The 23,180-nt window shown below is 44.7% G+C and overlaps 1 protein-coding gene across 1 annotated transcript in view; it reads left to right on the top strand.

Annotated features, from left to right (window-relative positions):
• CELSR2 (cadherin EGF LAG seven-pass G-type receptor 2) overlaps nt 1-23,180 on the top strand; it is a 107,115-nt gene that overhangs the window by 11,268 nt on the left and 72,667 nt on the right. The window lies entirely within an intron of this gene.

The raw sequence follows: 23,180 nt of genomic DNA, 5'->3' as shown, positions 1-23,180 counted from the left end.
CCTGCACTGCTACACCGCAAAATTGACCCACAAATTTCTGTTTTTGTAACTTGAATTGTCCTCCAGTTGTACAGTTCAGGGGGGTGGGTGGGAGTGAAACTACCAGAGCAGGGCTGGTGACCACTAATACCCTCCTGTCCAGGGCAACCTAGGATAGTGTGGAGGTGGGGCTGGTTGCAGTTAATACACTCAAACCATCTGCTCCGTTTTTGGACCTAGAAGAGTCTGCTCCCATTGACTGGGCAATGGAGGAGCAGCCACCCGCTTTGCATTGCAGGCAGTCTTCTGATCACGGTGGTGGTGTTCAGCATCAGGGATGATGATGCTTGAAAGTTGCAGCAATGTGGAGGATTGGAGGGTTTAGAAGCGAAAGGATTAACTGTGCATGGATTAGAGTGGTGGGACCGCAGAGGCGGATGAGACATAAAATGGGAAGGAGCGGGTCACTGGCAGTAAACTGTTGGGGAGACTGAAACATTAATTACGTGAGAGGCTGCAGCTGAGAACACGATAGGATTTCTCATGTCTGATGTTGTAGGAAAACAGCACCATAATCCATTCATCTGGATTGGAGTGCACCTTTGTGTTCCTTTTTGCATTTGGATCCAGATACCCAAGGCAAAATGCATGTGTCTCACATCAATTATGAATGTTGCATATACATTTAAATTGCTGCATTTCTTGACAGCCTTCCAGGGCCAAACTACATGTTACACTAGTAATGTGATGCACTTTTCAGAGCTAAGTGGCAGCGGTGCAGGGGGATCTGGATTGGGGCTGTAGCACAGAAGGGAGGCTTTAACCCTTTGTCCCCTCTGGGGTCTCAGTTTGAATCCCCCACCTATGGCTGCTTTTCTCCTGAAAGGAAAGCTTCTGTTGGTGCTAATAGAACATAGGAAGGTGCCTTGTACTGTATCAGGCTGTGCATCAATCAAATTTACAGTTCAATCCTCTTCTCTTCCCCTGTCCTGCCGATGCAGCTATGCCTCAGAGGCTTTCACTGCATCCTGTGGTGGTGGTGGTGGTGGTGGGGGAGATCACAAGGCTTGGGAGATGTAAGGGGAAAGAATTTCCCTTACCTCCCCATAAGCCCTTTGTCTGACAGTGTTTCTCATCAGACTTGCACCAGGTCCTTAACTGGTGCAAGTCCAAGGAGAGGAAGGGGGCATTAGCTGCTATCAAAGGGGGTAGCATCTGATACCTGCACCAAGTCCTGCCCTTCCCACCTCCATCAAATCCCCAGCCCTCCCCCTTTCCTTCCTTCCCTGCCCTGTTTTACCCTCTCCACTGACCTGCCTTTTACAACAGGCACTCTGTGTCCTGCTGCCATGTGTTGGGCTGCTCCAGCCTCATTGCTAGTGTTCCAGAAGCATGCAGCTTTACATGCTTTCAGAAGGCTGTTTGTGATGGCCATAAAGTGTGCTCCACCTTTCCGGTGGTGGGGAGGGGAGATAGGATTGGATCATTAGTATTGTTGGCACTGATTGGTAGTGGCTGTCCAAAGTTTCAGACAGGACTTTGAGAAATTCCAGGGATTGAACCTGGAGTGTTCTGCATGTAAAGCAGATATCTTCCACCAACTATGGATTCTCCCTGGGAACTTTCCTCACAGTCAAATACCAGCCATAGAGTGGAGGGGGGGATCCAGATAGTGACCATGGTGGGAGCAAAGGGTTTTATTCCTCTCCCTCTGCTGCAGTCCTCAACCCAAGTGGAGCCTCCTTCCATTGGTTGCCATTTTGCACCAATGAACAAATCACTTCAGGGTTGAGTCTCTTAGGGTGCAATCCTAACCCACTTTCCAGCACCGACATGAGGGCATTGCAGCTCTGGAGTAAGGGAGCAAACATTCCCTTACTTTGAGGAGGCCTCTTTGAGTGCCACCCAACTGAAGGATGCAGCACATATCCCATTGGCACTACTATGCCAGCTTTGGAATGTTGGTTAGGATTTGGGCCTTATTCTTATTAACGTGCGCTTGATCTTTTCCAAGCACTGCTTCTATGTGTTTTGCTGAGAAAAGCCTATATTGTTGTACTTGGAGACTGATGTGTATTAAAATGCAAGGAGTATTGAAGGAAAATGGCCTTTAGCCAATCTGTGAGCCAAGTCTTGCTTCTTTGTAGAAGGCTTTTGACCTAAAATTCCAGGGGTGTGTTCCAGAAGTGGGATGGTCTCATACTGTGCTGATCACCTTTGATCTTTTCATGCACTTTTGTGTATTAGGACCATATTGATGGACACAGTTTAAGAGCATTCCATATAGTCTTGCCAAGGGGATGGAATGTGCTGTTCCAGTGTATATAATCCTAGCTGAACACATGTGCAGGATGTTTCAGCTGGCACTTGTCTGTCAGCCCATATGGTTGATGTGAACTACTGTGTGCAGTGCTGTTTACGACACTGGCCCCTTGCTTTCGTTGGGAAGAGTCTCTCATGGGCAATATACCTGTCCTTTATTTATTTATTTATTTATTTATTTATTACATTCATATCCCTCTTTTCAACAAAAAGGGGTCCATCTCATACTTCTGTTTGTTTCAGAAAGTGGAAATGCAGCCTATACAGGAGTAGTTGGTTTTCTCTGTCCTATTTAGATGTATCTTTTCAGCACAATCCTATGCATGTCTAGTCAGAAGTAAGTCCCATTGTGTTTAATGTGGCTAACTCCCAGGAAAGTGTCCATAGGATTGCCATCTATCTGTTCAATCCTATGCCCCATCATTGGCACCGATGCAGCCGTGCTGATGCAGCTCATGGTGCAACCAATGGCGGGGAGGTATTGGACAGACAGCAAAAATATATTCTATTTATGCTCCTCTCTGCAGTAGGCTGCCTGATTGCCTATGGGTCTCCTCAGGCCTATGTTAGCCATTTTGCTGGCGTAAGTTGGAGGAGAGAAAAGGGGTGGGTGGAAAAAGCAAATAGGATCTGGAGTATGCTGATACCTTTGAGATATGCACTTGCCCTCCTCCTCCCCATGCATGCCCTCACCCAATCTGCCCGGAAACTCCTGCCCTCCCCCCTCCCTGCACACAATACCCTTCTGCTGCCCGCTTACTGGCCCCAGTGGAGGTTTCAGGAGCTGCTGCTGCTGCCCATTTGTGGCAGTGGCTTGAAAGCGCATGACGAAGGGGCCGGCTTTTGCGCTGCCTTGAGGAGCCTTGCTCTGCCACAATGCTTATTTTGCTACTTTGGGCCAGTTCATGTAAATGCATTGGCATGTTGAGTATGTGGCATGGCTGCATCTGTTTTGAGTTCAGCATGTGGGGAAATGGTCCTGTGATGGATTCAGCTCAACAGTTCAATCCCTGCTCGTTGTGCCACCTCTCAACCCACTTTTGCCAACTTTGTATGGGAAATAGAAGTTGGCCATGGCATGTTGACTTCATTCTGTGTCATTATCTCCATTTTTGGCATGCCAATTAGGCTGTAGATATTGATCCCTTGTCCCAAACTGCCTTGTCTTTACAACTCAGTCTCTAGCATTCTCTCCCCCCCCCCTTTTTTTCTTTTTTAAGAATATATTTTGTCCAAATTGGAATAGGCATACTTTCTGCTTTTCTCTGCAGTACGCATCATGAATAAATTCTCCTGTTTCTTTGCAGTATCCTTGATTGTTCTGTTTATTCCACTGCTTCTGAACAACTGATTTTCCCTGAAGCTTTCTGCCAGTAGGCTCTGAGTTACTGCTCTGATGTCTTTTACTGTTTGTTCTGCAATTTCTTTGTGAGCTTCACATGAACTGTTGTAATTCATGTTTCCTTCTGCTGATTTCCCATGTTCTGTTTGACTAAGCTGTCTCTTGGGACCAGTTCTCATGTTGCTTCCCCCCCCCCATCATGGAGAACAATAGTTGTGTCAAAAGCAGCGCGTAAAAATGTAATGCAAAAATGGTAGCAGGAGTACTTTATTTTCCTCCTGATGCTTGCGTCAGGGACCTGATATATGCTTTGGGCTTCAGACATGTGCACAGGGAGGACACTCAGGTGGTCAGTTGCTTATTACATTTTATGTACCATGTCCAATACCAAGATTAATCCCTTTTGGAACATTCACTTCATCTTGTGTGTTTGGGAAAGTGAAGCAGGGAGAGGGGTGCTGCTTTATGCAGCTTGCAGAGTTGCAGCCTAATCCTTTGCTTGTTTACTCTGAAGTAAGTCCCATTATAGGCAGTGGGGCTTACTCCCAGATAAGTGTGGATAGGATTGCAGCCTCAGCCTCTTCCTTAAGTTCTTTATTTCAGGAAAATGGCAAGCAATTTATGTGGCAAGTTTAAAAAAAGAAAAAACAAGAGCTGACGGTTATCTTCCCATGCGTGCAAGCATTTTATCTCACAGCTGTATTGGCAACTCTTAAGGCTTGGCCTGGAGGCATGGATCTATATTTTTAAGACCTTTCTTTCCGCTCTTGCTGCTTGCTGTGTGTTGTTATATGGGTTCTCTCACCTGGGGTCATTGATCACAGAACTGATTGTGATATTTCCATGAGTGCTCTCCCATATGTGGCTGTCCCCTCCATGTAAAGAGCAGGTGACATAAAATGTTGTAGTGTCAAGACTTGTTTTCCGTTACTGTCCCAGTTAAAGCCTTTTGGAGATGTTATGATTGGTGGTCATTTTGTATGAATAGACTTGGGATTTGGCAAGTTGGACTTAACCTACAGCACAAGCCCATACATGCCTGCTCAGAAGCAAATCCAACTGAATTCAATGGGATTGAATTCCCAGGTAAATGTGCATGGGATTGCAACCCTAGTTTACTAGCCTTGTGCTATGCTGCAGGGCCTATTCTACACTTTATTCTGATCAGAAGCAATCCTCTGGATGTGAGTAGAGCCATAATACTTACCCCACCCTTGCAAACGCTTTACAAGAATAAAACCTCTGCTACTTGTGATGTCCCATTCCTTATTGTATGAAAGACATCATTGTTTGAAAATCCTCAGTCTGTTTTTTTTTTAATAATTAGGAAAGGAAGACTCCTTTGCATCTGAAAGTGAAAGAAAGGATGTGGGGAAGCAGACACACCTCTGCCATGCTTGGTTAGCTGGCTCTATATACTAGCCTCTCACACTCCCTGTTTCTCTTGTGTTCTTTATTCTTGGCTGGTGCAAACTTCAGTGCTATGTTTGGGGCAAGGACGCCTCAAGAGATCAAATCAATGAAATTATGGTTATTGCTGCAGAGCAAATGAGTTCTTCTCTTGGGGGAGCAGGGCAGAGCTTAAATGCTGCCTTCTAGGGGATAAAGTTGGAATAAATAGAGAAGAAAGAGGGAACAAGAGATGATATGGGAGTGTTCTTTATCTCTAGTTAGACTGGGAGAGTGTAAATGTAGTCGGAAGTAGTGCAGAGGGTGAGCAAAGATCCATTCACTACCAACTGCTTTGGCAGGAGCTAACTCCCTCCTGCTCTTCCTCCTACGATTTCCTGCTGTTTGTGTTGACGTGCGAGAGATAGTAAGATTGGAAAGAGTTGAAGCCATCTGTGATATTTTATACCCCTAGACAAGCCTTCCCATGCAGTGGCTTCTCATCGCTCTGTCTCTGTGACAGTTGACCTCATGTTAAGTCTCAGCCCCCTGCCCTCCCCAATTCCAATTCAGTCCACTGTGGAAATCTGTCTGGATACCAGTAAGATAACTCAGTGATGGGGGATTTGTACATTTCAACCATATGGTTGTGTCCACTTAATACTGTGAGATTGATCGTGCCCCCCATTTATGGAGAGGGGAGGTAAGCTGCTCAGACAGAAACATTCAATGGGGTCTGCCCCACTGCTAGTCTCTCTGAAATTTCCTCCTAGGCAAGTCTCTTAGCAACTTTGTTCCAAAGAAATTAGTTCTTTCAAAGCAAATCTTTGCTCTCGTTATTTTGCTGAGCAGCAAGATCCTGTGTCAATGATTTGTGCAAATAAAGGAGCCTCAGCAACTTGCTTCTCCTCAGATGTGCTACTTGCCACATGTCTTTCACGTCTTTCCCCTTTTTCTTCTGCAGCTTTCCAGGAATCCCCGCACAACAAGAGTAATGCTGCAGGGTGGATGAGACCAATAGAAAACAAGATGCTTGAGTTCTAATTAGAACTGTTGCCACTGATGTCTTGTGGGTACTTAGCAACTCTCCATAGCTCAGTTTTCCCCAGCATAAAAGACTGGGAGACAATGTGACCCCTATACCGATGGCTGGAGAAGTACCAAAGACTGGCAACATTCTCATTCCTAGCACCTTGGCTGGCCTTGTATATAGTAGGATTGCCAGATTCAATTCAGGACAGATGTCTTGTGCCCTATTAATAATTATTCAGAAAGGGGAATTTTTGGCAGGAGTCTGTTTCTTCCACCGTAGTGCTAGACCAGGGGTGCCCAAACCCCGGCCCTGGGGCCACTTGCGGCCCTCGAGGCCTCTCAATGCGGCCCTCAGGGAGCCCCCAGTCTCCAGTGAGCCTCTGGCCCTCCGGAGATTTGTTGGAGCCCACACTGGCCCAATGCAACTGCTTGCAGCATGAGTGCGACTGTTTGACCTCTCACGGGAGCTGTGGGATGAGGGCTCCCTCCACTGCTTGCTGTTTCACATCTGTGATCCAGTAGCAGCAGCAAAGGAAAGGCCAGCCTTACTTTGTGCAAAGCCTTTTTATAGGCCTTGAGCTATTGCAAGACCATCATTCATTCATATAAGTTCATCTTTAATATATTCATTTATGTAAACTTATGTAAATTTATTCAAATTTTAAATGCGAATTAATTCCTTTTCCCCGGCCCCTGACACAATGTCAGAGAGCTGATATGGCCCTCCTGCCAGAAACTTTGGACACCCCTGTGCTAGACTGTTGGGAGAAGCTGCACCTGCCAGTGTTCTCCTTTTTTTGTGCAGGTATTAAAAATTCTCTGTTGTTCAATACTGATTCTGTCAATCCCACTGAATACCCAGAGCTGACTTCCTGCCTCTGAATCATGGTTGTTATTTGTCACTTGAGGAATAACTCAACCGGATTTGTATGTCTGTGCATGGGCTATTGGCATTCTTGCTTGCACAGACCCCCAAACAGCAATTCATAGACTAATCTTAATTGCTTTTGCTGGCTCCCCCTGAACATAGATCTCTAATTAACTCATGTCTGGGCATGTACACATCTTGCAACTTCTGCAAACCCCTCACTCCCTGGATTTCATGCTTTGCCCTCCTAATGGGATTTTTATAGCAAATCCTCTTGATTTTCCCACAGATTCTCCAGACAATTACAGGGCAGCATCTGGGGAAGCTGGCTTATCAACTGTGTATTAGGGACATGCTGCTTTCTCAGTATCATGACACTGATGAAGGCCAGGGACATCAGCACGTGGAATATGACTTGATAAGGCTCCAAGTCTCAAACCCACCCCAAACTGCAGTTGTCCCATAGGCGGTATGGCAAACCCAGCATTAATCCCATTTGTGGAATCCACATTTTCTGGTCATCCTCTCTGTGCTATCTCCCTTCAGAGTTCAGGAGAATGAAAAAGAGGGATCATATGGAGAAATTTTGATCAGGTTTCAGGACTCCTGATCAGGATTCAGGAGGAGACCAGATGGTAAGTGAGGGATGGAAGGAGTGTGACTTGGGTGTTGAGTCTTACGATGGTTTTGATGGAAGGATCTGGGAGCATTTTTTGTAAAATGCATGTTTAAGGTAGTTTGAAATTAAGAACATAAGAACAGCCCCACTGGATCAGGCCATAGGCCCATCTAGTCCAGCTTCCTGTATCTCACAGCAGCCCACCCAAAGTCCCAGGGAGCACAGCAGATAACAAGAGACCTGCATCCTAGTGCCCCCTGGCTTTGGGGCTGGGACAAACCCAGGGAAGGAGTGCTTTGTCAATTTGATGGAACTTGAGCCAGTGTAATGGTCAGCCCTCTAAGCCAGTGTCATGTAGGGGCTGCAGAGGAGGGTTGAGTTCAGAAATGAGAAATCCACATTCAGACCCCTGCTCATCCATGAGCCTCATGTAATAGTCTTGAACAAGTTGCTGTTTATCAATTTAGTCTCCCTCACCAGTTATCATGAGGGTTAGAGCCCCACTTGTGCTATTCTGAGTACATACATATAGATGTGGTAAATAGATCCAGCAATACTTTGACTTTCATCTACTTGACTTTCATTGCTTTGCTCTTTCAACTGTTTTCAGTTATCACCAGTGACACAGCTAGAGGGGGCGCAAAGCACTGAATTTTGCAGGGAGCCTCACTTCAGCATGTAAGGGGCAGTTGCCTCCATTTTGCTCCCAGCACCGGGAATCCTCCAAAGGGGAGGGGGAGGGGCCCCTTATATGCTGCGGTGAGGCTTCCTGCAAAACTTAGCGCTTTGACCCCCTCTAGCTACACCACTGGTTATAACCACATTTCACATTTCTTCCATACGCTTTTCTCTTTTGTCCGATGTCATTTAATCTTCATCAACATTCTTATGTTTATTCTTCTTTTATTTACCTTTATTTAGGTTTCACACATATTCACATGTGTTATATAGCTAATTATTTATGTTTTCACAAGTCAAAGTAAATTTGCAAGCTAAATCAGGCTATGCATTGACATTAATTCATTTTTGACTTTCATCCATGCTCTAGTCCCTAACCAGACAAAAGTGCAAAGGTACATAAAAAATATAAAGTGCTGTAATAGGTATATGAAAGGGATGAAATGTCAGAAGGATGTTGGGAGTCAGTCTCAGACTTTAAGGGTACTGCAAAATGAAGGGCCACTTTGCTGGACTGCCTTTTCTCTCCCCTCGTAGTGTCTCTCTGATCCTTAACCAGGTCCCTCTGATCCTTGTGAGTTTTGGAGAAAGAATTTTTTTCTGTTCAGTGGGAAGATGTCTTAAGTTGAATTGAGCTGGGAAGTTGGAACAGGTGCTAAAAGTCAAATGGGGGATTGGAGGGTTGCTTCTTGGGGCTTGGCATGCTTTGCAGGGGCACATAGGGAAACCCTCTACCCCAAAAGAAAGCTTTGGCCTGGAAAACTTTTGGCTCTCTGCCAGAGAGTGTGGTTTTTCCTTTAGTGCCTGACAGGCGAGCTTGGCTCCAGCTGTTGCCATGGTGGCTGTTGCCCTTCACCAAACAAAGAATAACGGTTAGAAAACCACATGTAGATTTTTTTGTTAAAGGTTTAGCTTCAGGCAGGCAGACGGCTGTGTTCCTTTATATCTTTGAGCTGGGCTGATGCCACCCAACCCCAAATTGCAGTCATTTAACTTCAGTCTTGGGTTCCCCCCCCACAGTGTTCCCGCCTCTGAAAGCTGCAACCCGAACAAGACTCATCCATCGCAGCCTGTGCTGCTCTGGTCTTCGCATTCTCCATTCTTTACCCCATTGGCTGAAAGTTGAAGGAGTCAGAATCTAAGGTGGACAAAAGTGCCCATTTAAAGAGTAGAGAGCATCAGCCACTCCTGCCTGGAGTATCCATGGCATGCATTCTCCAGCTTGAGAGCCAGCTTGAGAGCCCTTTAGCTATTGTAAGAGCAGCACTCCTGGACCCAGTGTTTGCTGACTGTAATGGCACTTTGTAGGATCAAGACTATCGAGAGCAAATGCAGGGGTCTCCTGAAGTCTGATCCTGAGAGGGGAGAGAGAAGGAGGAGGAGCAGGAGGAAGAACATAACTCTGAGAATTTTTGGAACAGAAACCAAAGCCACGCAGAAAGTTTCAGACTTGGATCCTGCAGCCAGTGCAGACCCTCCAATGCTATCTGTTTACTGAGACATGAATTCCTGCACAGGATATGCGGGATACTTGCCAGATGGGAGTTTTGGTCTTCTCCAACTTCTGTCCTGGCTGGCTTCCTAACAAAACTGAGAAGTGTGCCCCAGAAGAATTTAAAAGTCACCAGATGGTGAACTATAGCAGCAGCTTGGCCTGCACCTGCCTTGACTTTTCATACCTTGCCTTCTCTACCCCTAATCCTACCCTCTTGGTTCACCTCTTTCTGATACGTTCTTTGTGATGGAAAATATGCTGTGTACCTTTTCAGATAATTCTTCCATAGCATTAGGGTCGAGATAAGTTCCAGTGTTTTACCAGTAGCATTTCTATCCTGTAACCATTTGTTGGAAAGGAGATGCTACAGGAGGATAACCGATGATCTTCGCTTCTTCCTCTTTTAAAGGGTAGGTGTGTGTGAGAGCGCCTTTGGTAACTGTGAGGATTATTATCAAACAAGCTGAAATAAAAGAGTTTGAAACAAAACAGTAGTACAAAACAGAAATTTCTTAAGGAAAAAAATCCTTCAAACAAAACAATCCCAAGAGAACTTTTCAGAACATTCAGCTTCATTTGAGTAAAAGGACTTGCTGTGAATAATTCTTGTGACTTGAATAATTCACAGTTAATAATTCAAAGATCTGTGACTCATTAGTTTGTTAATGTGCAATTAAGTCACAGTTTGAATTTGTAATGCAGAACTTCCTTTAACTGCAATGACATCTCTAATGTCTCTGTGTCTTTTGCATTGTGAAGTCATAAATTAGAAATTAGTAGTTTACCAAATAACTGTTTGCTATGCAGGCACCATTAGGAGAGTGTACCTGCTTGTTTGCTTATGTCATACTGTGTTCTAGGTTGCATTGGTTGGTCTTTGAAAACTGATGAATGGCTTTAGGGGCAAGGTATCGGAGATTACAGCCTTTTAGCTCCATTCATCTATGTTTTCGTGGGAAGCACTAACCAGTTATTTCCGGTCTGACAGACTATGTTCTTTTATGCCAGAAGCCTCAAAATGCATGCATGGTGTAGTACACTTCTGAAGGGGTTTCCTTGTGGTCAGGTGTGTTTCATATTGATATCAAAAAGTAACTGCTTTTATGCAGGGATTCAGAGAGCCAGGGACTTAGGGCACAATCCTAACCATGCTGCAATCCGTTTTGACATGCACGTTGGGGGAAGAATACCAGGCAGATCTCTAACAAAAACCCTGGACTTCCGACGGGCAGACTTCCCCCAAATGAGGAGGCTGGTTAGAAGGAGGTTGAAAGGGAGGGTAAAAAGAGTCCAATCTCTCCAGAGTGCATGGAGGCTGCTTAAAACAACAGTAATAGAGGCCCAGCAGAGATGTATACCGCAAAGAAAGAAGGGTTCCACTAAATCCAATAGGGTGCCTGCATGGCTAACCAGCCAAGTTAGAGAGGCTGTGAAGGGCAAGGAAGCTTCCTTCCATAAATGGAAGTCTTGCCCTAATGAGGAGAACAAAAAGGAACATAAACTGTGGCAAAAGAAATGTAAGAAGGTGATACGGGAGGCCAAGCGAGACTATGAGGAACTCATGGCCAGCAACATTAAGGGGAATAATAAAAGCTTCTTCAAATATGTTAGAAGCAGGAAACCCGCCAGAGAAGCGGTTGGCCCTCTGGATGGTGAGGGAGGGAAAGGGGAGATAAAAGGAGACTTAGAGATGGCAGAGAAATTAAATGAGTTCTTTGCATCTGTCTTCATGGCAGAAGACCTCGGGCAGATACCACTGCCCGAACGGCCCCTCCTGACTGAGGAGTTAAGTCAGATAGAGGTTAAAAGAGAAGATGTTTCAGACCTCATTGATAAATTAAAGATCAATAAGTCACCGGGCCCTGATGGCATCCACCCAAGAGTTATTAAGGAATTGAAGAATGAAGTTGCAGATCTCTTGACTAAGGTATGCAACTTGTCCCTCAAAACGGCCATGATGCCAGAAGATTGGAGGATAGCAAATGTCACGCCAATTTTTAAAAAGGGAAAGAGGGGGGACCCGGAAAACTATAGGCCGGTCAGCCTAACATCTATACCGGGTAAGATGGTGGAATGCCTCATCAAAGATAGGATCTCAAAACACATAGACGAACAGGCCTTGCTGAGGGAGAGTCAGCATGGCTTCTGTAAGGGTAAGTCTTGCCTCACGAACCTTATAGAATTCTTTGAAAAGGTCAACAGGCATGTGGATGTGGGAGAACCCGTGGACATTATATATCTGGACTTTCAGAAGGCGTTTGACACGGTCCCTCACCAAAGGCTAATGAAAAAACTCCACAGTCAGGGAATTAGAGGACAGGTCCTCTCATGGATTGAGAACTGGTTGGAGGCCAGGAAGCAGAGAGTGGGTGTCAATGGGCAATTTTCACAATGGAGAGAAGTGAAAAGCGGTGTGCCCCAAGGATCTGTCCTGGGACCGGTGCTTTTCAACCTCTTCATAAATGACCTGGAGACAGGGTTGATCAGTGAAGTGGCAAAGTTTGCAGACGACACCAAACTTTTCCGAGTGGTGAAGACCAGAAGTGATTGTGAGGAGCTCCAGAAGGATCTCTCCAGACTGGCAGAAAGGGCAGCAAAATGGCAGATGCGCTTCAATGTCAGTAAGTGTAAAGTTATGCACATTGAGGCAAAAAATCAAAACTTTAGATATAGGCTGATGGGTTCTGTCTGTGACAGATCAGGAGAGAGATCTTGGGGTGGTGGTGGACAGGTCGATGAAAGTATCGACCCAATGTGCGGCGGCAGTGAAGAAGGCCAATTCTATGCTTGGGATCATTAGGAAGGGTATTGAGAACAAAATGGCTAGTATTATAATGCCATTGTACAAATTGATGGTAAGGCCACACCTGGAGTATTGTGTCCAGTTCTGGTCGCCGCATCTCAAAAAAGACATAGTGGAAATGGAAAAGGTGCAAAAGAGAGCGACTAAGATGATTACGGGGCTGGGGCACCTTCCTTATGAGGAAAGGCTACGGCGTTTGGGCCTCTTCAGCCTAGAAAAGAGACGCCTGAGGGGGGACATGATTGAGACATACAAAATTATGCAGGGGATGGACAGAGTGGATAGGGAGATGCTCTTTACACTCTCACATAATACCAGAACCAGGGGACATCCACTAAAATTGAGTGTTGGGCGGGTTAGGACAGACAAAAGAAAATATTTCTTTACTCAGCGTGTGGTCGGTCTGTGGAACTCCTTGCCACAGGATGTAGTGCTGGCGTCTAGCCTAGACGCCTTTAAAAGGGGATTGGACAAGTTTCTGGAGGAAAAATCCATTATGGGGTACAAGCCATGATGTGTATGCACAACCTCCTGATTTTAGAAATGGGTTATGTCAGAATGCCAGATGCAAGGGAGGGCACCAGGATGAGGTCTCCTGTTATCTGGTGTGCTCCCTGGGGCATTTGGTGGGCTGCTGTGAGATACAGGAAGCTGGACTAGATGGGCCTATGGCCTGATCCAGTGGGGCTGTTCTTATGTTCTTATGTTAACCAGGTCTACTCAGAAGTAAGTCTTATTTTGTTCAACAGGGTTTACTCTCAGGAAAGTGTGGTTAAGATTGCAGCCTCAGTATCTAAAGTTAAGACAAATTTGGGATCTCTGCATTGCCAGGTCCAGTCTTCACTCTGAAAGTTTCTACTGAAAGTTTGGGTTTGCTGAAGTGTCTTCTCTTGATGTAGTATAGGGGAATTAATTTCAATGGGGCAGTCTTGTCTGATGTCCTTGTCCAATAAACGTGATGAATGTCCTGGTGGAGAATGTTGCAGAATGTGAATCATGAACCACCTGATAAGTCCAAAATGCATGCATTCAAGCAGGACAGTTTGGTTTTCCCCTTCTGTTTTGTATGTACATTTTGATCAGGAGGTTGCAAGAAGTAATTCTTTTGCCTCTTGTTGTTTTTGCTCCATTTTCTCTGATTCCTCTGAAAAAAATTTTAAATTTGCATTCCTTGCATATCTCAAAGGAAATATTTCTTTTGTTTATAGGGCAGTCTTCCAAACTGAAGCTGAGTCCATATGGATGAGGGGGACTCATCCAGTGCCACAAGGGAGATTAAAATAACTTGAGATAAAATAGTTGAGCTGAAATTCAAGTGTCTTGGGCGTGACATCACTGCCTGAGAATGGTTCAGTGGCTGGCTTGTTGGATTTCAATGTAGGGAATCTATGTTCTATCCCTGCTTGTCCATGAAGCTCACCAGACGGCCTTCGTAACCTCTTCAGATGGTCCTCCAAACCTCTAATCTAGGAATGGTACACTAAGCCATGGCAAGGACATAGCTTGTTGTCAAAGGTTGAAATTGGGAGACAATGGCTGTCAGAGGATGTTCTGTATTAGGGATGGAGTTGGAGTTACAGGCACCAGTGCCCCAATAAGTGCAAGCTCTTGGTGCTTTAGCCACATATAAGTCAATGCCTGGAGCATCTAAAATATTTGATGGGTAAATAATTTTACTCCTTAAGTGCCTGAGGACTAGCAGCTTGTCTGCTCTGCTTGATTGCAAAGTCTGCATAATTCATAAACTTGCATATTCTGATACAATTGGATGTCGATATAGTAAAAGCTGTCCCTTAGCCTAACTCTTGGGGAGGGCAGTTCTTTTTAGAAGGCAGTGCTTATAGTGAAGAAATGTGCTAATTTAATGTCCATCATATGACAGAAAAAGATGTGTAGGGGAAATTACGCCCTTGCCATTTCTGCCACTCATGTTGGCGGTACTGAAACTCACCTGCAGCAACAGCAGCAAGTATTTCTCCCACTCTTCATGGATTAGGTTGTGCTTGCACAAAGGCTTGTGCAAGCATAATTTGACAGCACTGTGAAGAAGCTGCTGCAATGTTTAGAGTTATCTAAGCTAATCCCTACCAATACCAGTGTTTGATCTTCTGACCCAAGTTCTGGCCCAAGACCCCTGCTTCTCATGGTTGTAAAGGTGCAGCCGGACCGTGAGCCATTCAAGGATATAAGCTTTCTTTATATATAGTACTCGCTGAGCAATTCTGAGACATGGAGGATGTGACCTGCCCAGGTTCTCCATAAGTCTTGCAAAGGTAACTGCAATAGCAGCTGGGGACAGCTTCAGCCAGGGGACAGGTTAACTGATGCTGCTGCAAGGTTTGTTCACAAGGCGGTCCGTATGTTGCCATCTTGTCCTTTGTTCCCCATTTTCTCTGAGGCAAAGCCTTTCTCTTTGTCAGGGTCATGGGATGTGCTGAGTGTAGTGTTGCCAATGTGCTTTCTTTTGCTTTCAGTGTCTCAAGGAGAAAGTGCGGCCTGATGGGTTGCTTTGTGTTGTAGTTGTTGCCATGGAGATGCTGAGGCTATGGTGAAGCAGCCATGTTTTCTTGAAAGGAGGGGGTAACATTGTGGGAGAGAACTCAAGTTCACCTTTGTTCTCCAACAGTAGGGTCTCAGTTTACGAGATGGCTCAGCAGAAGCCAGTCTTGTGGGGTTGAGGTAGAACAGGACCCCTGGCCAGGGCAGGACAGGCAGCTATGAGGGGCTAGTGGTGCTGTGTTACTTACTGTAATGTTTTCAGACCAAAAACATCCTTCTGAATTCCAGTGAGAATCAGGAGGTCATTTGGCTCACGTTGGGAAGAGGGTCTGCTACAATGAAGACCATAGGTTTGCAACATGGAGCTCATTCTCTGCCGGCAGTTTAAGAAATGCTCCTGAAACCTTAGGAAATAGGCAGAAACATGTTGGTTCTACGTAATCTGCAGACAAAACTCTCAGGTCTAGAGTACATGAATAAAAAATGCATATCTAGGCAGTTATTGTCCTAGGTCTATAAACTACCATCGATCACTGATGATCATGATTTCCAGTGGATAGTTTTGGGGTCACAGGTAATGTTTTTAGCGTGGACAAACCTGGACAAGAAGAATAGCAAAAAACTCAACTTTTAATATGCAGAGTGGCTCAATATCTTTCTCTCTACTAACAGCCCCACATGACCATTTTCTTAATATGGTTAATTAGTGTTCTATATAAGATGATGTCTCTAAACTACAGGTCCACCCTTGTTATACATGGATTTTTTAATACACAGATTTGACTCAACACACATGGCCACTGCATATGAGAAGGAATATGCTGATTCCTGGAGAAGGGGAAAAATGCATCTCTTTAAAATCACAGTTTAAAAAACGGCTTTTCTTACTGTTTTAGAGAGATAGTCATGCAAGTGATCATTCCATTCTTCAGCTGAACCAGGCAAAGGCAGTTAGTCTTTGCATTTCTAATTGCTGACTACCTCTCTATAACAGTAAGAAAAGCTGTTTTTAAACCACAGTTGTAAAGGGATGCATTTTTTTAAATTTTTTTAAACTGCTTTTATTTAACACATTTTATGGTATCAGCAGGAGTTCCAGAATCAAACCCCTGCAGATGTCGAGGCACAACCTTATTCCATTAGGAGCAATGAAGGGGCAAGAAACCTGAAGTGGGTCTTTAAATCTATTTTTCCACTGATTTTTGATCCACATTTTTTTTTTTTAATCCACTAGGGGTTCTAGAACAGAACCCTGACAGATAACGAGGGACAGCCTGTATAAGCTATCACTACATCCACCACTGGTGGATGGAAAACCATCCTCTGTCAAGCAAGGGACTGTATGTCAGAAAGCTTCCAGCGTCACTTAGTACGTAGATGACTAGGAATTAATTCTTTGATTTTGCTTCCTGATCTTCAGGTACTCCCTCTTTCCATGTCCCAAGTGGCCACAAAATCTATTCATTCGGCAGAAAGAAGGGCATTCCTTGGCTTTCTAATGCAGGTTGTATGAATCCCTTAACTTGGGAACCACAGGAGGGAGGGTTTCCGCTTCCCTGCTCAGGTGGTGCATCTTCTACCCTAGATGGAAAAGAAATCCCCTTATCTCCTCGCTTAGCAGGAATATTTACTAACCATTGCAGGGGGACTGTTTTCAGAGGCCGACAAAGGTTAATTACCATTGGTGATGTTACTATAATTAACTCCAGTTGGCTCAGCGTAATTACATTGTTGAAGTGTTTATACCTAAACCTGAATTCACTGGTGACGTTCACTTATTACTAGGCTGTTGGTCATGTTTGTACAATTGTAAGGTGAGGAACAGGAATTCAGAAGGCTGCCATTTGAACAGCTTGCTTCCACAGGGGACTTTGTGCACAGAGCACATGGAGCCACAATACTGAGCAGTTGTGCCCTAGAATAACGCAAGAATTGGTGTTGGGAGAACTCTGTATCACAGTAAACTATCTGGGATAGGAAGCAAGGCTAAGATAGGCTCTACTCCTCTTATCCTGTCTCAGGCTATCATCATGAATCAAATCAAAGAGACATATAAGGAGGGCTCTTCTTCAATGGCTCTACTCAGATCCGTACCACCTGACAAAGTGGTGCAGATCCAAGCAGAACTGAGCAGCCTGGAGCCATTCCATGCTGCCTGGGAATGGCGCTAGGATCCAGCATAACAGCTGGATCCAGGTTCCCCTTCCCACCTGCCTGTCCACTGTCCCACCTGCCATCCGCCCTCCCCCTGTCCCGAAACACCTCCTTGCCTGGTGCAGACTCACCTGCTGCTGCTGTTGCTGCTGCCTTGGAGGCTGGATCTGGCCTTTGCAGGCCGGTGCACCTCTGTGCACAGGCGCGGCTTACTCCAGGGGAGGCGCAAACATACTTTACGGCACGTTCGCCACTGGGGCAGCGCAAGGAACTTGTGCCAACCCAGGACGCAGTTAGGATTGTGCCCAAAATAAATAAATTGTTGCCTGTCCCAGAAGGGCTCATAATTGCGAAAAGATGCAGGAGAAATGCCAGCAAACTGTATGGAAAAAATACTGTGCTGGGATGAAGAGGAACAGTTGCTCTTCCCCTGCTAAGTATAAGATGACTATCTCTCAAAAGATGCCTTTTTTGCTCAGTTAGCAGGGTGTATAAGAAAGTAGGCACATAATGTGTCCTTCCCTGTGAATGATCCCAGCTTTGTATCTCAGTTATGTCTTATGTAGTATTCCATAGGTAATGCTGACCATAAGGAACCCCTGATATTCTGATATGGGAACCTGAATGAGGGAAAAGCCCCTGTGGAGAAGGTATGTGGCTCACCTCCCAACCTACCTGTGGGGAGGTAAGCCACTGGCTGGGGGAGTGCTCAGTGCCCCTCTTCCACACTTCACTCTTGCTGTTAAAGTCAGACCCCAAAGATCCTGATTTCCGCTTGTTTGCTGCAAATCCCGTTTTAAGCGCACAGATCTGCCACTGTCATGTCTGGTTTCCCCTCAGTCCCTTTCTCTCTTGCATTTTTGTTAGCAGGATTTAGTAAAATATTATGGAGTTGCATTCAAGTTCAATTCTTAAGGCTCTTCCCTGGCAGTGGAATGTGCCTTGACAGCCTTATTAGGGCCCATAAAATGTATTTCATGGCTGGTATTAAGGAATTGCCAGGAGGGAGTTGCCAGCCGGCAGAATTTTGAGCTTCTTGCTTAACGTACTCCTCTCTACCTTCTTCATTGGGTTCAGTGGCAGAACTCTGTTCCTCCCTTATCTTTTCTAGTCATAGCTTTCTGCTTTTGTCCATCTCTTCTCTTTTAGAGATGTTGGCTCCAAGATGTCTTTCTAGAAGGGAAGCATTCCTCTCACCAATGAGAGAGAAATATAGCCCATTGGAATCCCTGGTGAAGGATGTCACTGTAAGGATCAGTTGAGTAATGAATCTGCATCAGGGCTTAAAAGACCGCTTGGTCACTAACTGTGTAAGGAACCAACTTGGTAGCAGACCCGGTTTCACCTCCTGCATCATCACAGTTCTGCTGCAGCTCTGGTCTATGCTCTAGTCCAGGGCCTCTCTGAGAGTTGCTTTTATGCACTCTTCTATTTTGCTGCACGTGCAGTTGAATCTGAAATATAATGGAAGAGCCTCTAATTGATGTGAGGTGGGGGCTGAGCTAATTTCCCAACGGAATTCCTCAGTGTGGTGGTGCCAGATACTTACCAATCACAGCCCCTGGCAGCCGCTCCGCCAGTGGATTCCTGCCATTGCTCAGATTAAAGCAGTTAATAATTGACAGTGTTTGACTAAACGGATTCAGTGCAGGCTGCTCTGAAAAGGCAGAGAAGGGAGATGGCAAGGGTGGGGGCAATGAGAAGCTCTCCCAGCAAAGTCTAACCAACATCTAGGGTTTCTCTCATCCTTTGGGGGTGGGGAAATTAACTACCTTGATTATTCTTACCTGGGCTTTTCTACTTCTTATTTCTGTCAGGTAGCAGGCAGTCATCTTACTCAATTAGCTCTGTCCCCTGTTGTTGGTCCCATGAAATGGGGTCAAATTGACTTAAAACAGGTAGGAGATGGGAGACCCCCCCAGTGGTGAACTGGGGAAACACCTGTGTGTGTGTGTGAAAACGACTTTGCATTCATTATTGTTTAATAGAATATAGGAATCTAACTTCTGCAATTGAGAATGGCAAACATGTCACAGATCCTTCCCGCAACTGCTTTATGATGTCCTTGCTCCCGTGGCTTCCATTGTCGTAGGAGCAGTTGTTGTCATAATTAAACTGTGTTAATTTTCTTTTACACATCCATATACATAGAGCACTGCAGGGTTATGTAAGGGTAGAGACGAGTCCATGCCCTGTGGCGCTCATCTGTTGAAGGAGGAGAGAGAAAGTGCTTGGGCTTCAGATCAAATGCTGTGTGACTGATGTGTTTACTGTTGGAGCTTGCGAGGCCTTCCGGGCAAGAGCATCGTGTGGTCCTGGTACCTCCACTGTCTGTCATTAATGTAGTAGGGATTATAGTGAGGTGTGTGTGGCGGGGAGGGTTGTTAGCATAACATTTCTGGTTTCAAATCATCCAAACGATTGCACCCTGCACCAGTCTCTCAGCAAAATACAAGGCCTGGTGGTCCTGTGTATGTGTGTGTGTGTGGGGGGGTTGCATTGTTCTGATACGTGAGGAATGCTGTTGCCTAGTAGCATACCAATTCAGGGCATTATCACAAAGCGCTTGCAGTTTTTGGAGCCCTGTGGCTAACGGAATGACCTGAATTTCCTCCCCTACTTCCTGAGCAGGCAGCTCCCTTGTTTTCGCTTCTGACTGTCCCCCTGCTTGAGCCAAAACATTGGACAGAAACGAGGATCGTGTCATCCTTCCTGCCTTTGTCTCACTCTGGGTTATCTGTTCCTCTCACTTTTATCCTTCCTGCTGTTTCTCTTTGCATTGGCTTTGGCTGTGACTTCTTGGAGTTTTGTGATTTACAGAACTAAGGTAATGGTTCTGAGGTGTAGACTCAATTCTTCCTACTGTAGCACAGTAGATTCCCTTCCCTTTTCAGTATGTTGGGGGAATAGGAATTCCATCCATTGTTGAAATATCTGGAACAGAGAAGAGCAAAGTGTTAGTGGGGGAACTAGAAAACTGTATCCATAGTATAAAAGCATAAGAAAACTTGACTGTATTTTATTTGCGAATTTTTGTTTATGCAGGTAGAGCTCACTGTGGTCATCCCAGCTCTTTTTAAATCCTTATGCATGTCTGCCTGCCTGCCTGCCTGCCTGTCTTTGATAATTATCCCACCTGATTGGCCTCCTGCTGGGTTCTCAACAAAATGCAACAGATTCATCAGACAAAATAAAAAATCTCAACTATTTTTAGCATCAAAACCAAATAGGTAAAAGCAGCTATACAAGCTGTGAGAATAAAACTGCACCTGTTCATGGCCCATGTAGTAGAGCACCTAGAGCAGGGATATAGCACGTGGAAGCTCTTCCTTGTAATATTTTGTAATGTGTGACAGTCTCATTATTCTGTGTGTGCTTGCCTGCCTGTCCTTCCCCCATGCCATCAGCCAATGATGAAAGCCAATGATGATGATGAAAGCATGATGTTGTACTGCATATTATGTTGTGCAGTAATTTCCAGGCAGCTGTGAAAGGTAGCTCTATGCCTCTTGCAAGGTCTAGTTCTCTTGTCCTGCCCTAAGAATCCGAATCTGATCAGGCACCAAATGTCTCTGATTATTTGAACATACCTTTGTGCATCTCTTCATTATCTTTGTAAAATTCCTGATTTTCATTTTATGCTAATCTTGGGGTTTTGCCTACAACTACATCTGATGGCTATGAGACCCTTCAAATGTTCTAATACAGTGGTTCTCAAATTTTTAGTACTGAAACCCACTTTTCACAATGAGAATTTGTCAGGACCCACCGGAAATGATGTAATGACTGGAAGTGACATCCTCGAGCAGGAACATTTTTAACAATCCTAGGCTGGAATCCTACCCGCACTTACACAGGAGTAAGTCCCATTTACGATCATTGGTAAAAGCATATACATAGATCTGTAACATTTCCCCAAATAAAAATAATAATTAATAATAATAATAATAATAATAATAAATACAGGTATTTCTATACCACCTTTCTTGGTCCTCAGATTTCTCCTTAGACTTTATTCAAGGCGGTTTACATAGGCAGGCACATTAAATCCCCGTAGGGATTTTTACAATTTGAAAGAAGGTTTCTATCTTTCAGGAAACCACAACATTCAGATGTTTCTTTCTTGATTTGGTCGCACATTCTGGCCTCCATCCTCCCATGCTCAGAGCAGATGGAATAGCTCGGCTCAGCTTGTCAGCTGCTTCAAGGTCGCACGGTGCCGGTGGCCTCAAACTGGCGACCTTCGGATGTTATCTTCAGGCAAATGGAGGCTCAACCCTCTAGACCAGACCTCCTGCCCTTGGTTTCAGTCACAGACCATGGGAGAATCAAGTCTAATATATTAAAAATAAAATATTGAAATCAATGAGGACCTGCCTGAATCAACTCACGATCCACCTAGTGGGTCCTGACCCACAGTTTGAGAAACACTGTTCAAATTCTTACAGATTTCGTCTGCGTTTGCAGTTTTTTCACTTCATGGGGCAAGGTGGAGTACTTCTGACATTCAGTGCTTGGTTGAACCTTGGATATCTTGCTTGAACAGCAATATAATTGCAGAATTGGAAGGTGTTTGCATAGACCTCTTCCAACCCCCATGTGTCCCCAAGTCACTGGCATTGTAATTTGCTGTTGATGGGATTGCGGACAGGTGGGAGCTGTCACATGTGGAAGGCAAAAACTCACCCAAGCCCATTAAGCTTCCTTACTCTGAAACTAAATAGTGATTGACTGGAAAGAAAATCCTATAGGGAACAACTTAAGTAACATTTCTGAGTCATGTGTGTTGCATGAACAGTTTTCATCCTTGCAGAGGAGAATACTAACCCATTCACTTCTTCAGTGTGGCAGAAAATATGTGGCTATGCTAATTTGTTCTCCTAAAGAGGTAGTTAATGGCATTTGTTTGAAAGAAAGGGGTTATGTATTCCAGAAATTCTTTAAGACAGGATTGAGATCGCAAAGTCTGTTCCCCTTCTCTGCAAAAGATGTGTACGGACAGGAGCAAAGCAGGACACATTAGTACAAGGGTAAATGAAATGATGAATGTAACCCCCAGCTTTGATTTGAAAGCCCTGGGGATTTAACCAGCATCTCTGAGGGGATACTCTGTGTTCATGTGACTAATCTCAGTTTTAAATACAGTATTAAAAAAAACATGTAATCTATACGATTTAGCCCATACTTTATTGCAATTAAATCCTGTCTTTCTTCCATGGATCTCAGCAACATATGTAGGATTTCTGTGCAATCTCTCATCCAGGCAGTGACCAAACCCAGACCTGCTTAGCAATGGCAGTGCTACAGCATGGTCCTTCATACGCTCTTCAGATTCCATGGGACAGATAAACAGAAAAAGAACTCTTGAGAACAATAAAAGGGCAGTGACTAGGAAGGGCAAAGGCATCACATTCTGTATTGTGTACACTGTACTGGGTTGACTAGAAGATTATTATTATTATTATTATTATTATTATTATTATTATTATTATTATTATTAACAGTATTTATATACCGCTTTTCAACAAAAAGTTCATAAAGCGGTTGACAAAGAAAAATCAAATAACTGATGGCTCCCTGGCCCAATAGGGCTCACAATCTAAAAAGATGCAGAATAACACCAGCAGGCAGCCACTAGAAAAGACACTGCTGGGGTGAGGAGGGCTGGTTACTCTCCCCCTGCTAAATAAAAAAGGAGCACCCACTTGAAAAAGTGTCTCTTACTCAGTTAGCAGATGGTGACTTATTGTCTGCAGTTGTGGGAATGGTTCTGGGGTTGGGAAGTATTCTGTCTCCAATGACCAGACTTTGGTCTCCTCTTTCAATCCCCGATGATCCAAGAGTAGCTTGGTCAAGCCCATGGAGCTGGTGTATGCTGAACAGGAGGAGGAACCAATCTGTTTTAGCAACCGTGAGTGCCAGACCCCTCCTTCTGTACTATCATATGAGACAGAAGCTTGTTTCCCTATAGCTGGGTGGAAGCTCACTCTACTACAGGAT

This window comes from Tiliqua scincoides, chromosome 4 (genome assembly GCF_035046505.1).
Source record: "Tiliqua scincoides isolate rTilSci1 chromosome 4, rTilSci1.hap2, whole genome shotgun sequence".
NCBI classification, from domain to species: domain Eukaryota; kingdom Metazoa; phylum Chordata; class Lepidosauria; order Squamata; family Scincidae; genus Tiliqua; species Tiliqua scincoides.
This window is presented reverse-complemented; position numbering and strand designations above follow the sequence as displayed.